General features: G+C 44.9%; 1 long non-coding RNA gene across 2 annotated transcripts; it reads left to right on the top strand.

Annotated features, from left to right (window-relative positions):
- Window positions 1–1,056: 1,056 nt before the first annotated feature.
- Window positions 1,057–12,333, top strand: LOC309358709. Of its 2 annotated transcripts, XR_014163508.1 has the most exons (5): window positions 1,057–1,208; window positions 7,125–7,284; window positions 7,913–8,053; window positions 11,037–11,173; window positions 11,241–12,333. It is a non-coding gene; the product is annotated as an uncharacterized lncRNA (long non-coding RNA). The 2 variants fall into 2 exon arrangements; XR_014163509.1 differs by having other exon boundaries at window positions 11,037–12,333.
- The last annotated feature ends 379 nt before the right edge of the window (window positions 12,334–12,712 follow it).

Here is a 12,712-nt window from a genome sequence, read left to right as displayed (position 1 = left end):
ACATAAGCTGAACGAAACCGGACAACACTCTCCCGTCCTGTGGTTTCCAGCAACTGGTACAGTGGTACCTCGGGTTAAGTACTTAATTCGTTCCGGAGGTCCATACTTAACCTGAAACTGTTCTTAACCTGAAGCACCACTTTAGATAATGGGGCCTCCTGCTGCTGCTGCGCCGCCGCTGCAGGATTTCTGTTCTCATCCTGAAGCAAAGTTCTTAACCTGAAGCACGATTTCTGGGTTGGCGGAGTCTGTAACCTGAAGCGTATGTAACCCGAGGTACCACTGTATTCAGAATCATTGCTGTCTCTGACTGTGGAGGCAGAGGACAGCTATAATTTCTTCCAGCACATAGGAAACCTTCTTTTTCGCAGATATTCTAAATAAAAAAATAAAATGGCAGAATATCTGCAGCTAGCGAAAGCGACAGGAAGAGTAAGAGTAAGAGGCCAACCAAAACAAAAAGTCTATAAGGATTGGGGAATATTTAAAGAATATTTAGAAAACTATGGAATAAAAGGAAACATCTTGGCAGAATTAGACTGATCCCTGTATTGTATAAATATAAGTTTGTAGGGAGGTAAAAAGAAATTATATAAGAAATATGTAACTGTGCGGTATAAAGTAATGGATAGATAAAGTACAGTGAGATTAATTGGATGTCAGTTTTAAATTTCTTCTCTATAAGTTTTATAATTGTGTTTGGTATCAGGAGTATATATAATGATAATTATATTAATTATATTATAATTATATTAATTAATTATCTTATAGTGTGTGGTTTGTTTGGTTTTTCTGTTATTTTGTTTTATTGTATGTTTGTTTACTTGTATGTAGGTCTGTTTTCTCATAAATGTATTTATTTTAAATTAATAAAAGATATGCTTTTTAAAAAGGAAACGTTCTTTTTCGGTCTCCTTATTCCCTTGACCCCAATCTCCTGCAGAGAGCTAACCTGCTCCCCATCTCTCGCAACCTGTCTCTCACCCACGTGGATAAACACCTTCCTGACATATGATCATCTGGGAGGGTTCCAACAGGAACGCAGGGCAAATGGAGCAACAACAACAGCGGAGCAGGTTTGGCCAGAAGGAAACTCACCACCCGCCTCCCACTTTCTCTCACCGCTCAGCATAAGGGAAGCTGGCGTGGGGTGCCTTGCTTTTGCAAATGCTGCCTTTGCCCGGGCCAATTTCTCAGCGCTGACCTGGGTAAGTCTTGGGATTTTATTCTGTCTTAGGTTTAGGCTGCATACATATTTAAAGCAAACTCACCTGAAGAATCCAGGGGGGAGGCACACTATCTCCAGAGTGCTGGGAATTTGTAGCGCTGTGAGGCATAAGCTGCGATGCCCAGCATTCTTCGGGGAAAGTAATGTGCTTAAAAAAAATTAAAATGGTTTAGTTACATTGTGTGGGTGCAGTCCTGGGACCACAGAGTTGGGAATGAGGCAGGTATCGAAAGCCCATATAGCTCAGCTCATTTCCGTGAGGTTCCATTGCTGTAAGGATTCGCCATGCACAAAAGGTAAGGGATCCCTGGACGGTTAAGTTTAGTCAAAGGTGACTGTTGTGGAGCTCATTTCGCTTCAGGCCGAGGGAGCCGGCGTTTGTCCACAGCTTTCCGGGTCATGTGGCCAGCATGACTAAACCGCTTCTGGTGCATGGAGGACCATAACGAGTGCCAGAGCACACAGAAACACCGTTTATCTTCCTGCCACAATGGTACCTATTTATCTACTTGCACTGGTGTGCTTTCGAACTGCTAGGTTGGCAGGAGCTGGGACAGAGCAATGGGAGCTCACCCCGTCATGGGGATTCGAACCGCCGACCTTCTGATCGGCAAGCCCAAGAAGCTCAGTGGTTTTAGCAGAGCCCCCAACCCCTGAAACCAACTTGGGGGAAATTCAAACTGTAGCACATCATCAGTGGAAGTACTGGTGCTTTATAGAAAAATGGTATGTTACGAAATGCATTGATGATGAGAGGCTGATGGTGAATCCAGTTGGTATCTGAATATGTTTGTGTGTGTGTTTGACTACTCTTATATATGCAATTGTTCTGTACATGGTTTTTACTGTATTGCGAAATCCAGGAATGGCTCCATGACTGTGGGTGCCCAGGGCCATGGGTGCCATACAGTATGCATAGCCCTGGCACTGAAATTTGTGGGTGCTCAGCTCCTTCATGTGGAATTTTTTGGGTGCTCGGGTACCCAGGCTCCCGGGGAGTTGGCACCTATGTCTACTGCTGAACTACAGCCCTATCCCATAGCAGACAGCCAAATGCTCTGGGAAGCTCAAAATCAGGGCGGGAAGCAAATAGCCTTGCCCCACTATTGCATTCTAGTAACTTACTGTTCAGAGGCATATTATTTTGCTGTATTAGATGATGAGTACGATGATTTCGTTCAGCAATAAGGCATGCGTATTGATTTGTTGTTGTTCAGTCGTTTAGTCGTGTCCGCCTCTTTGTGACCCCATGGACCAGAGCATGCCAGGCACTCCTGTCTTCCACTGCCTCCTGTTTGGTCAAACTCATGCTGGTAGCTTCGAGAACACTGTCCAACCATCTCATCCTCTGCCGTCCCCTTCTCCTTGTGCCCTCCATCTTTCCCAACATCAGGGTCTTTTCCAGGGAGTCTTCTCTTCTCATGAGGTGGCCAAAGTATTGGAGCCTCAGCTTCAGGATCTGTCCTTCCAGTGAGCACTCAGGGCTGATTTCCTTAAGAATGGAGAGGTTTGATCTTCTTGCAGTCCATGGGACTCTCAAGAGTCTCCTCCAGCACCATAATTCAAAAGCATCAATTCTTCGAACTTGTTATTATTACCAGTATATGATTATTATTTTGCAGACAACTTCAAGTCACCCCCCTTTGAAATTAATTGATCTAAATTTGTCATGCCTATCAATTTCAATGGTCTACCTCAACATTAAATGCAACCTATTGTTTTTTCACATGTGAATCAGTTTTTATGAAGCATCTTGAAGTGATTTCACTACAGGGGCCCCTGGGGGCCTGAGCTCAGCACCCACACCGCAGGCCCCCCCTGATGCAACTTCTGGTGCTCTCTGAGGCCTTGTAGGATCTTGGAATTGGTGGCACCAGAAGTCAGGTTCCGAAGCTGCAGGGCGTGTGATGTCATGACATCACGTTGCAATGTGACATCATGACATCACGGTGCATGCGCTGGGCACCTATAACCCAGAAAGCCCTTCCTTTTGTCTGCTCTACATCTGGGAAGTCTGAAAGCAGAACCCAGTGATTGGTATTCAGAGGCATCCTGACTTGGACTGTGGAGATGGACGAAACTCTCATGACACCCTTCTGCTCCATGAAGTTGTCTAATCCCCTTTGAAAATCAAAGTGTTGGTGCTGACCTTTAAAGCCCTAAAGATAGCCAGTGTGGTGTAGTGGTTAAGAGCGGTGGACTTGTAATCTGGGGAACCAGGTTCGCGTCTCCGCTCCTCCACATGCAGCTGCTGGGTGATCTTGGGCTAGTCACACTTCTTTAAAGTCTCTCAGCTCCACTCACCTCGCAGAGTGTTTGTTGTGGGGGAAGAAGGGAAAGGAGAATGTTAGCCGCTTTGAGACTCCTTCAGGTAGTGATAAAGTGGAATATCAAATCCAAACTCTTCTTCTTCTTCTTCTTCTAAACGGCCTTGGTCCTGTATACCTGAAAGAGCATCTCCACCCGCATCGTTCAGCCCAGACACTGAGGTCCAGCACCGAGGGCCTTCTGGTGGTTCCCTTCCTACGAGAAGTGAGGGTACAGGGAACCAGACAGAAGGCCTTCTCAGTAGTGGCACCCGCCCTGGGGAACACCCTCCCACCAGATGTCAAAGAGAACAACAACTACCAGACTTTTAGAAGACATCTGAAGGCAGCCCTTTTTAGGGAAGTTTTTAATATTTAATGCTGTATTGTTTTTAACACTCGATTGGGAGCCGTCCAGAGTGGCTGGGGAAACTCAGCCAGATGGGTGGCGTATAAATAATAAATTATTATTATATTATTATATTATTATTATCCAAGCTGGTGCCCATCGCTGCCTCCTGTGAAGAGCAAATTCCATAGTTCAACTGTGCATTGTGTGAGGAAGTCCTTCCTTTGGACTGTCCTTAATCTTCCCGGTTGATGCCGAAATTCCTAGGGAGCAGAAAAGACTATTTATGTATGCGACCACAGCTGCGCGGATGTTATTGGCCCAGAGATGGAAAGAAGATAAAGTCCCAACCAGAGAAGAATGGCAGATCAAGTTGATGGCCTATGCTGAAATGCTAAAATGACTGGAAGAATCAGAAATAAGGAAGGCCAAAATTTTAATAAGGAATGGGGATTTTTTTTATATAACTTAAAGACCATTGTAAACAGTTACAATCGTTAGTAGGATTGGAATATCACTTGTGGTTCATTGGTGAATTTTGGACACAATAGAGAGGCAAAATATTTGGGTTATCATAAAAGATGCAGGATGCAGGCAGATTTAGAGCAGGCTTCCTCAACCTCGGCCCTCCAGATGTTTAGACTACAATTCCCATTATCCCTGACCACTAGTCCTGCTAGCTAGGGATCACAGGAGTTGTAGGCCAAAAACATCTGGAGGGCCGAGTTTGAGGAAGCCTGTGCAGGAGGAAATGATTGACAATAGAACCCACAAAGGGGAGGAGGAAAGTCCAAGAGATTCCTTGGAATCTTGTTTTTATATTGCATATGTGACTACAATTTTAACCTCAAAAACCAAATAAATTAATTAAAAAAAACCTTGCTGGTACCTTTCCCGGGAAAATCAGAGGCTCACTATGTCAGGTTCCTATTGGAAGACCAGACAAACGCTAGAATATTAGCAGTGGCGAAGTTTTTATCGGTGGTTGCAAGAACCAACGATCCCTGTCTTTAAGTCTGAACAAAATGCTTGTTTAACCTGGAGGTAGGCTATCTGAATTGTGCATTGCTCTGTAACTATTTGTTGGGTCTCTGGACCATAATAAAGATTGATTGAAAAAACAAAAAAGTATTTTCCGTGTTGACAGCTGAGAGGCTGCAAATTGACACCTACTTAACTGGTAGCAAGACCCATTAGACTTGATGGGTCTTACATCAGAGTAGACATTCTTAGGATTGCACCTGTTGTGTCAACAGGTGTCATTTCTCCAGGTTAATCCCAAGTGCTCCAGCAGACACCCATGATTTGTGTGGGAGAACATATGGGCGGTTTCGGGCGTGAGTCATGGCCAAATCCTCCTCTCACTCCTCCACCTCCTATTTTGTTCAATTGCAGCCGCGGGGTGTAGCTCCCTGGGTGATACTTGCTTGCTTGCCAGGAGAAAAATGGGTCATGAAAATCAAATGGCTACAACAGTGCACAGGAGCCAACTCCAGGGGGCCATGGGTGCTTGGGTGCCCACAATAATACAATTTTGGAAAGGAAATTCCGTATATAATATCTAACATTGGAATTATATAATAACATAACATTGGAAAGGACATTCTATCCCAACAAAAGGGGAATGGTTAAGTAAACTTGTGTGAGTACCTGGCGGATTTAATAAGGCATAAATCCAAAACTATAATTCAGAAACAATGGGAATGCTTAAATGACTATTTATACAAGCAGGGCTCAAATACAAAAGTTTGGTTGTGCTTAGACTAACCTTGTGAAGAATATAGGGAACATAAAGATTTGACTGATTATGAAAGAACCTAAGGAAGGGAAATGATTGAAGAACAGATGTAAAGGCGAGCAAGATAACTAAAACGTGCGGTGGAAGTCTTTTATAATATTTTGACTAGGATTTATATATTGTAATGTTTGAAGCATGAATTTGGTAATATTATTGGTTATGAAAAGTATTTTCTTTTCTTTTGTCTTTTTTTTAGTTTGCATTTTGGAAAACATCTATATAAATGTGTTTACAGTGTTATGTATTGTTCTTTCTTTCTTTTTCTTTTCATGTAAAATTCAATAAAATAGAAAAAATAATAATATAATTTTGGGGGCTGCGTGCCCATAAAGTCAATGGAAAACACCAGCAGGTGGCAGCAACACTGTCTCCTAGAGAGAAGTAGTTCAACTCTGCCAGTGTGGTGTAGTGGTTAAGAGCGGTAGTCTCGTAATCTGGGGAACCGGGTTCGCGTCTCCGCTCCTCCACATGCAGCTGCTGGGTGACCTTGGGCCAGTCACACTTCTTTGAAGTCTCTCAGCCCCACTCACCTCACAGAGTGTTTGTTGTGGGGGAGGAAGGGAAAGGAGAATGTTAGCCGCTCTGAGACTCCTTCAGGTAGTGATAAAGAGGGATATCAAATCCAAACTCTTCTTCTTCTTCCTTCTCTGCCAGCCAGCGAGGCACCCTTTTCTGGCGGGTGGGTCTCTCTGTCTCCAAGTCCAAGCCCCTCCCCATGGAAAAGGGTGTCTCGCTGCCTGTGGATTGGAGGAAGAAGAGGAGTCACCGCTGCCGCCGCAACGCAGATGTGTGACGTCTCTCTCTCACACACACCTGCATGTAGTGTGTGTGATGTTGCATGCCCAAGTTGCAGCAGTAGGTACCCACAGTGGCACTCCTGCAACAGCGGTACCCAAACTGCAATCTGTGGACCACCAGTGATCCATGAGCTTCATTCAGGTGGTCCAGGGCATGTCTGCATTGAAATTTCATGTTGAATTTTCATTGCATTTCGATTGCATCTTTTCTTTCTTTTATTGCATTTTATTACAATCTGAATTCTATGAGTGCAGATTCCAATACAGTAAGATGCAACATAAGAAATAAAAGAAGCAATGAGAGCACAGCTACAAATAATTCAGCATCTAGCACAGCACATTGCAGTTGCTTCCAAAATTGAATGAAAATCATGAATGGGTCCTCCAAGGCCATCTGGTATTTTAAGGTGGTCCATAAGAAGAAGACCTACAGTGACCTATTCAGTCTCCTGCACTAGGAAGGGACTCCTAGCCCTTCCACAATATGTCTTTGACTACCAGTTAAATTGTTACGGCTTTTGGTTCATACAATAAACCCTTTTTGCTGAATACCAGTTGAGCCAGGATGCTGAAGCAGATAGGCCTTTGGCCTGATCTAGCAGGCTTTTATTACGTTCTTGTGATCAGCCTTCATTCCTACTTGCAGGAAAACATCTGAGCATCGCAAGATGTCAAGCCTGTACAAAGCCTTCACAAACATGATTGAGCGGAACTCCAAGGCAAACCACAAGAAGGTGGCCGAGACGGAGAAGTTCCAGAAGAGTGAGTTTAAGAAACTAATTCACCAGGAACTCTCACCGGTCAAGGTAATCCTTGTTTGAGGGGAAAGGGGTCTAGCAACACAGATGGATCCAGAATAGCTGGCAGATGGAGAAATATCATCTAGACAAGTAGCTTATTCCCTCTTCCCAGGGAACTCTGGGAATTGTAGCTTTGGGTGGGGGGATAGGGGGTATTCTAAAAGTGCTGAGCACTCTTAACAAGCTACACTTCCCAGAATTCGTGGGGAGAAGCTATGACTCTTAGAGTGGTATAATACTGCTTTAAATGTAGGGTACAAACAAGGCCTGTATCTATGGAGGCATCGTTGGTGGCTTTCTGACCTTTCTCCAATCATCACACTCCTCTCAGGCCAATTTGCATTTCAAGCAACCAACACCTCTCACTCTAAGGAAAGGGGCAAAAGGCTGGCCATCCTTATCTGGCCTTGAAACCAATGACCAAGAATTCAGGTGGGTCTACAGAGGGGATGGGCAGCTCCTATGGCTAATCCAATTTGGTTCTCATAATCTGTTGGGACTTCTGCTATATGAAAAGGAATTCCATCAAAACCTGTAGGTGGGTGGGTGTAAGATATGATTCATTCTCCGAAGCTGTGATCCCTCACATCTTTTTATCTCCTTCTCCATCCTCTTCCCTTCTTTGTGGCTCCAGAGGACATCCAGTAATAAGTACAAGCATATGAAGAATCTCCCCGACTCCGACGTTGAATTGATGAATGACAAGGAGGTTGTGCCCTGTGTTTACTGAAGTGTGCCCCAGGTGATTGTGTCCCTGGCATGGACTTCAAAGAAGGTACTGTTCCATATGGAGTATTCTGTTGCAGCTCCATTATCTACTGGGGGTAGGAAAGTCATTCATGAACCTTTGGCATCCCTTTCCCCTTGGAAGCCATTGTAAAACCAGCCTCCGTAATAGAGAGATTACTGGAGCTCATTGGTGTGGCTCTAATATTTCCAAATGAGCAATAATGGTGGCTGGCACCTGTTGGGATTGGTAGGGTGAAAGGCTGGGAGCCCAACAGTAGGGGGGGCCAGAGCCGACAATGGGTAGAACTTGAGTCAATGACAATATGGGTTCAGTCCTGAGTTGGCTTCGGTTGCCCTGATGGATGACCTATGCAGAGAGAGGAACAGGGGGAGTGCAATCTTGCTCCTGTTTTAGTTGAAGATGCCAGGGATTGAATCTGGATCCTTTTAAAATGAAAAGCAGATGCTATACCACTGAACTGTGGTCCTTCCTCAAAGCGTCACATCAAAGGGTCACCTCAAAGGATATATTTAGATGGTGGATATTCCCCTCCCAAATGGTTAAGGGGCAACAGAGAGGTTAGGCTGGCCTTGACCAGAGCCAGGGCTTTTTTCGGCTGTGGCCCCAATCTGGTGGAACGCTCTGTCACAAGAGGCTAGGGCCCTGCGGGACTTGACATCTTTCCGCAGGGCCTGCAAGACAGAGCTGTTCCACCAGGTCTTTGGCCAAGGCACAGCCTGACCCTCTCCTTTGGTAATACTCACAGAACTCAAGCCCAATGGTTGCCATTAATTTGATTTTGAATTGATTTTCGAATGAATTGATTTTAGAATGCTGTGTTACTTTTATTGTTGTTAGCTACTCTGAGCCCGGCTTCGGCTGGGGAGGGCGGGATATAAATAAATTATGATGATGATGATGATGATGACACTAAGGCTGAGGCTGTTTTCTGAGGGTGTTTCCAATTATAGTGGGGTAGGAAAGTGAAAAATAGTGCTAGTATTCATATTGGGAAACCCTTTGGTTTCAGATAGTACATGGATAAAGGTAAAGGGACCTCTGACTTTTAAGTCCAGTCATGGACGACTCTGGGGTTGCGGCGCTCATCTCGCTTTACTGGCCAAGAAAGCCGACGTTTGTCTGCAGAAAGTTTTTCTGGGTCATGTGGCCAGCATGAATAAATCGCTTCTGGTGAAACCAGAGCAGCGCACGGAAACACCGTTTACCTTCCCGCCGGAGCTGTACCTATTTATCTACTTGCACTTTGAGGTGCTTTCGAGCTGCTAGCTTGGCAGGAGCAGGGACCGAGCAATGGGAGCTCACCCCGTCGTGGGGATTCGAACTGCCGACCTTTTGATCGGCAAGCCCTAGGCTCAGTGGTTTAGACCACGGCGCCACCTGCGTCCCTTTTAGTACATGGGTAGATGAGTCTAAAAAGCCCGGGACACAAATTTCCATGGCCCTCTAGAGGCTATAGTGGCTCATTTAACAGAAATAATGTATTTAGTGTTAATTCTGGAACCAGACAATATTGCTCTTGGGAAAAGCAAGTCTCTGTCTTCGTACAATTTTAAATCCATAGGAGAGATCTTGCAGAAAGGGGCTCATTGGTTGCGAGGTGTGACCCCCCCATCTTTCCTACCCAACTAATTACTGTTGAACATAGGAACTTTGGAATCTAACTTATGCTGAGTCAGACTATCTCAGTGTTGCCTACTCAGGCTGGCAGTCGTTCTTCAGGGTTTCAGACAGGGAGCATTTCCCAGGCCTACCTGGAGATTCCAGTGATTGGACCTCGGATGTTCTGCATGGAAATCTGATGCTCACCACTGAACTACAGTTCTTCCTTATCACTTTCAGACCAATCAGCTCGAAAAAAACCAAAACAAACCAGCCTAACAACTCAGAGATTCCCATTTTCCTTACTGTCAGCTTCAAACATGTTTCTCTCCCAGCCTCAAACCTTCACAGAGGGTGTGGTTTTGTAAGATTTGTTACTGAACTCTTTTGACAAAACACACTTTTAAGTGCTAAATTGCTGACCTACTTCTTGCATTGTGTTTCATTTGTTTTCTTGTTATAAGCTGCCCTGAGAACAAAAGGCTATGTTGACAAAAGCAGATCCAGCTAGGCAAGGTGTCAAACCAGTTATTTCCATTGGGTTGAGTCCGTTGTTAGTGTTACCCAGAGTAGATCCACTGAAATTAATGGGCCTAAATTGACCTGTAATTTAAGTGGGTCTACTCTGAGTAGGAGGGACATGGGTGGTGCTGTGGGTTAAACCACAGAGCCTAGGACTTGCTGATCAGAAGGTCGGCGGTTTGAATCCCCACAATGGGGTGAGCTCCCATTGCTCAGTCCCTGCTCCTGCCCACCTAGCAGTTCAAAAGCACATCAAGTGCAAGTAGATAAATAGGTACCACTCCGGCGGGAAGGTAAATGGTGTTTCCGTATGCTGCTCTGGTTCGCCAGAAGTGGCTTAGTCAGGCTGACCACATGACCCGGAAGCTGTATGCCGGCTCCCTCGGCCAATAAAGCGAGATGAGCGCTGCAACCCCAGAGTCGGTCATGACTGGACCTAATGCTCAGGGGTCCCTTTACCTTTACCTTAGTATGAGTAGGACTAGCATTAGCTACAGTTGGGTCGTGGTTATAGTGCTGGGCTAGGACCCAGGAGATCAGGGTTGAAATCCTTGCTGGGTCATGTAGTCCACTGGATGTGGCCTCAGGCCAGTCATTGTGTCTCAGCCTAGCCTACCTCACAGGGTTGTTTTGAGGAGAGGATAGAACTATGTATGCCCTCTTGAACCCCCCCCCCCTTGAAGTGGGATAGAAGTGCAACAGCAAATAAATCAATTATTCCAATATGTTGAGATGTGGGTGGTTTTTTCATGGAAGGTTGTTGTTGTTGTTGTTGTTTTCACTGATTGAAAATGCCAGTTTTGTACAGAGCTGTTGATGCAGCACCGATTTTGAGCCACACTGTCCACGCTCATTTGCAATGATTCCTCCCCTTTCTCTCTTGCAGGACTCAGAGCTCCTTGGAGGAAGTTCTGGATGAAGTCACCCGAACAATCAATGAGATGTGATGGGGTCAAGAATCTGTTTCTTTTGTGGAAGTGGAGGGGCATTTGTATAGGAAAGAACAGTTGTGCCTCCTCCTTTGTGTGTGTGTGTGTGTGTGTGAGAGAGAGAGAGAGAGAGAGAGAGAGAGAGAGAGAAAGAGAGAGAGAGAGAGAGAGAGAGAGAGAGAGAGAGAGAGAGAGAGAGAGAGAGAGAGAGAGACAGCCATCCTGTATAGACACGTCTTGTACCAAACAATCAGCGATCCTGTTTGCTTTGGGTGCCAATGCTTACGATGCACAAAAAATAATAACTGAGCAGTGGGAGGGCGAGATGCAATAATCCATTTACAACAGGGGTGGGGGGCAACCAACAGCCTGGGCTATTACCTTCAGTGGTGGGTTCATGGAATACTTTTGGGCCACAAGTCCAGGGGTGAGACTCAGAAGATGAGGAGGCAGCAGACTTGAAGGAAGAGAAACAAAACCTCAAAAAGCAGCTAACCTTTTTGAGCCAAAGGCCACATGAGCCAACCCTCCAAGCGATGGGGAACTGCCAAAGTGTAGCCAACGTGACAAAGTGGCTTTGGTGAGAATGGTAGTTCTCAAACTCCTTTTCCAAGGGGACCCAAAGGAGCGGCCAGCAAAAGTGATTTTTTAATAAAATAAAACTGACGTATGTTTTTTGATCTGGGGTGTGTGTGCTTAGGAGCCACACAAATACCTTTGGCATCACACTGTAACAGTAGGGTACACACAGGAAAAGCCAGGGTGTGCATACAAAAACATATGTACACACATTTATAAATATGTACTTGTGTTTGTGTGTGTTTGCCAACCCCACCAAACTCCCACTCTTTTGCTGCCCTTCTTCCCCAATACCTGGCCGTCATCCCTCCCTCCACATCTGACCAGTCAAGACTCTTACATTACCAAGCCACACCGTGCGTGATGGAAACATGCCTTTGCGCAAGATGCTAGTCCATATTGAGGAGAGGGAGATTGAAATTGTTTCTACATTTGTCTCTTCCACTGGTCCTTTTGGAATTTTCTATCCGCCGGACTGGAAGGCTGATGAGTCAGAGAAATAGCAGAGGAGGGGAATGGAAAGCTTAAATTACCACCAAGAACTGATAGGGTGTAAACTTTCTGGTTTGTAAATTTGGCCATTTCCATTCCATTTGTTTCATTTGCAAAAATTATTTTATTTACATTTTTGGGAATTCTTTTAAATAAACCAACCAAAGTATTTTCTTTCTACCACAGCTTTTCTCTTGTCATTTATATTTATTTTACATGTCATTTTTCCTTTTTAAAAAAAGGCTGAAATCTATTTACTGGATATGTAATTTACTGGTTAACATCTGGATGCTTCCTGGGGACAGAAGTGAGATCGACACATCGAAATCAATGTGTTTGCATAACAACCCCATAAAAACACAATGGCGTGGTATGCTGAGTTACTGAAAAGGCGGAATGGCAACCAAATTGGAGGGAGGAATAGAATCTCTCTCTCTCTCTCTCTCACACACACACACACACGCACACATACATACACACACTGGAAAAAACCATTATCTGGCTCCCCAAACACACAGAGGAAATAGAGGAATCCACTGTATTCTTCCCCTCCTGAACACCC

This window comes from Podarcis melisellensis (genome assembly GCF_964234715.1).
Source record: "Podarcis melisellensis genome assembly, chromosome: 16".
NCBI classification, from domain to species: domain Eukaryota; kingdom Metazoa; phylum Chordata; class Lepidosauria; order Squamata; family Lacertidae; genus Podarcis; species Podarcis melisellensis.
This window is presented reverse-complemented; position numbering and strand designations above follow the sequence as displayed.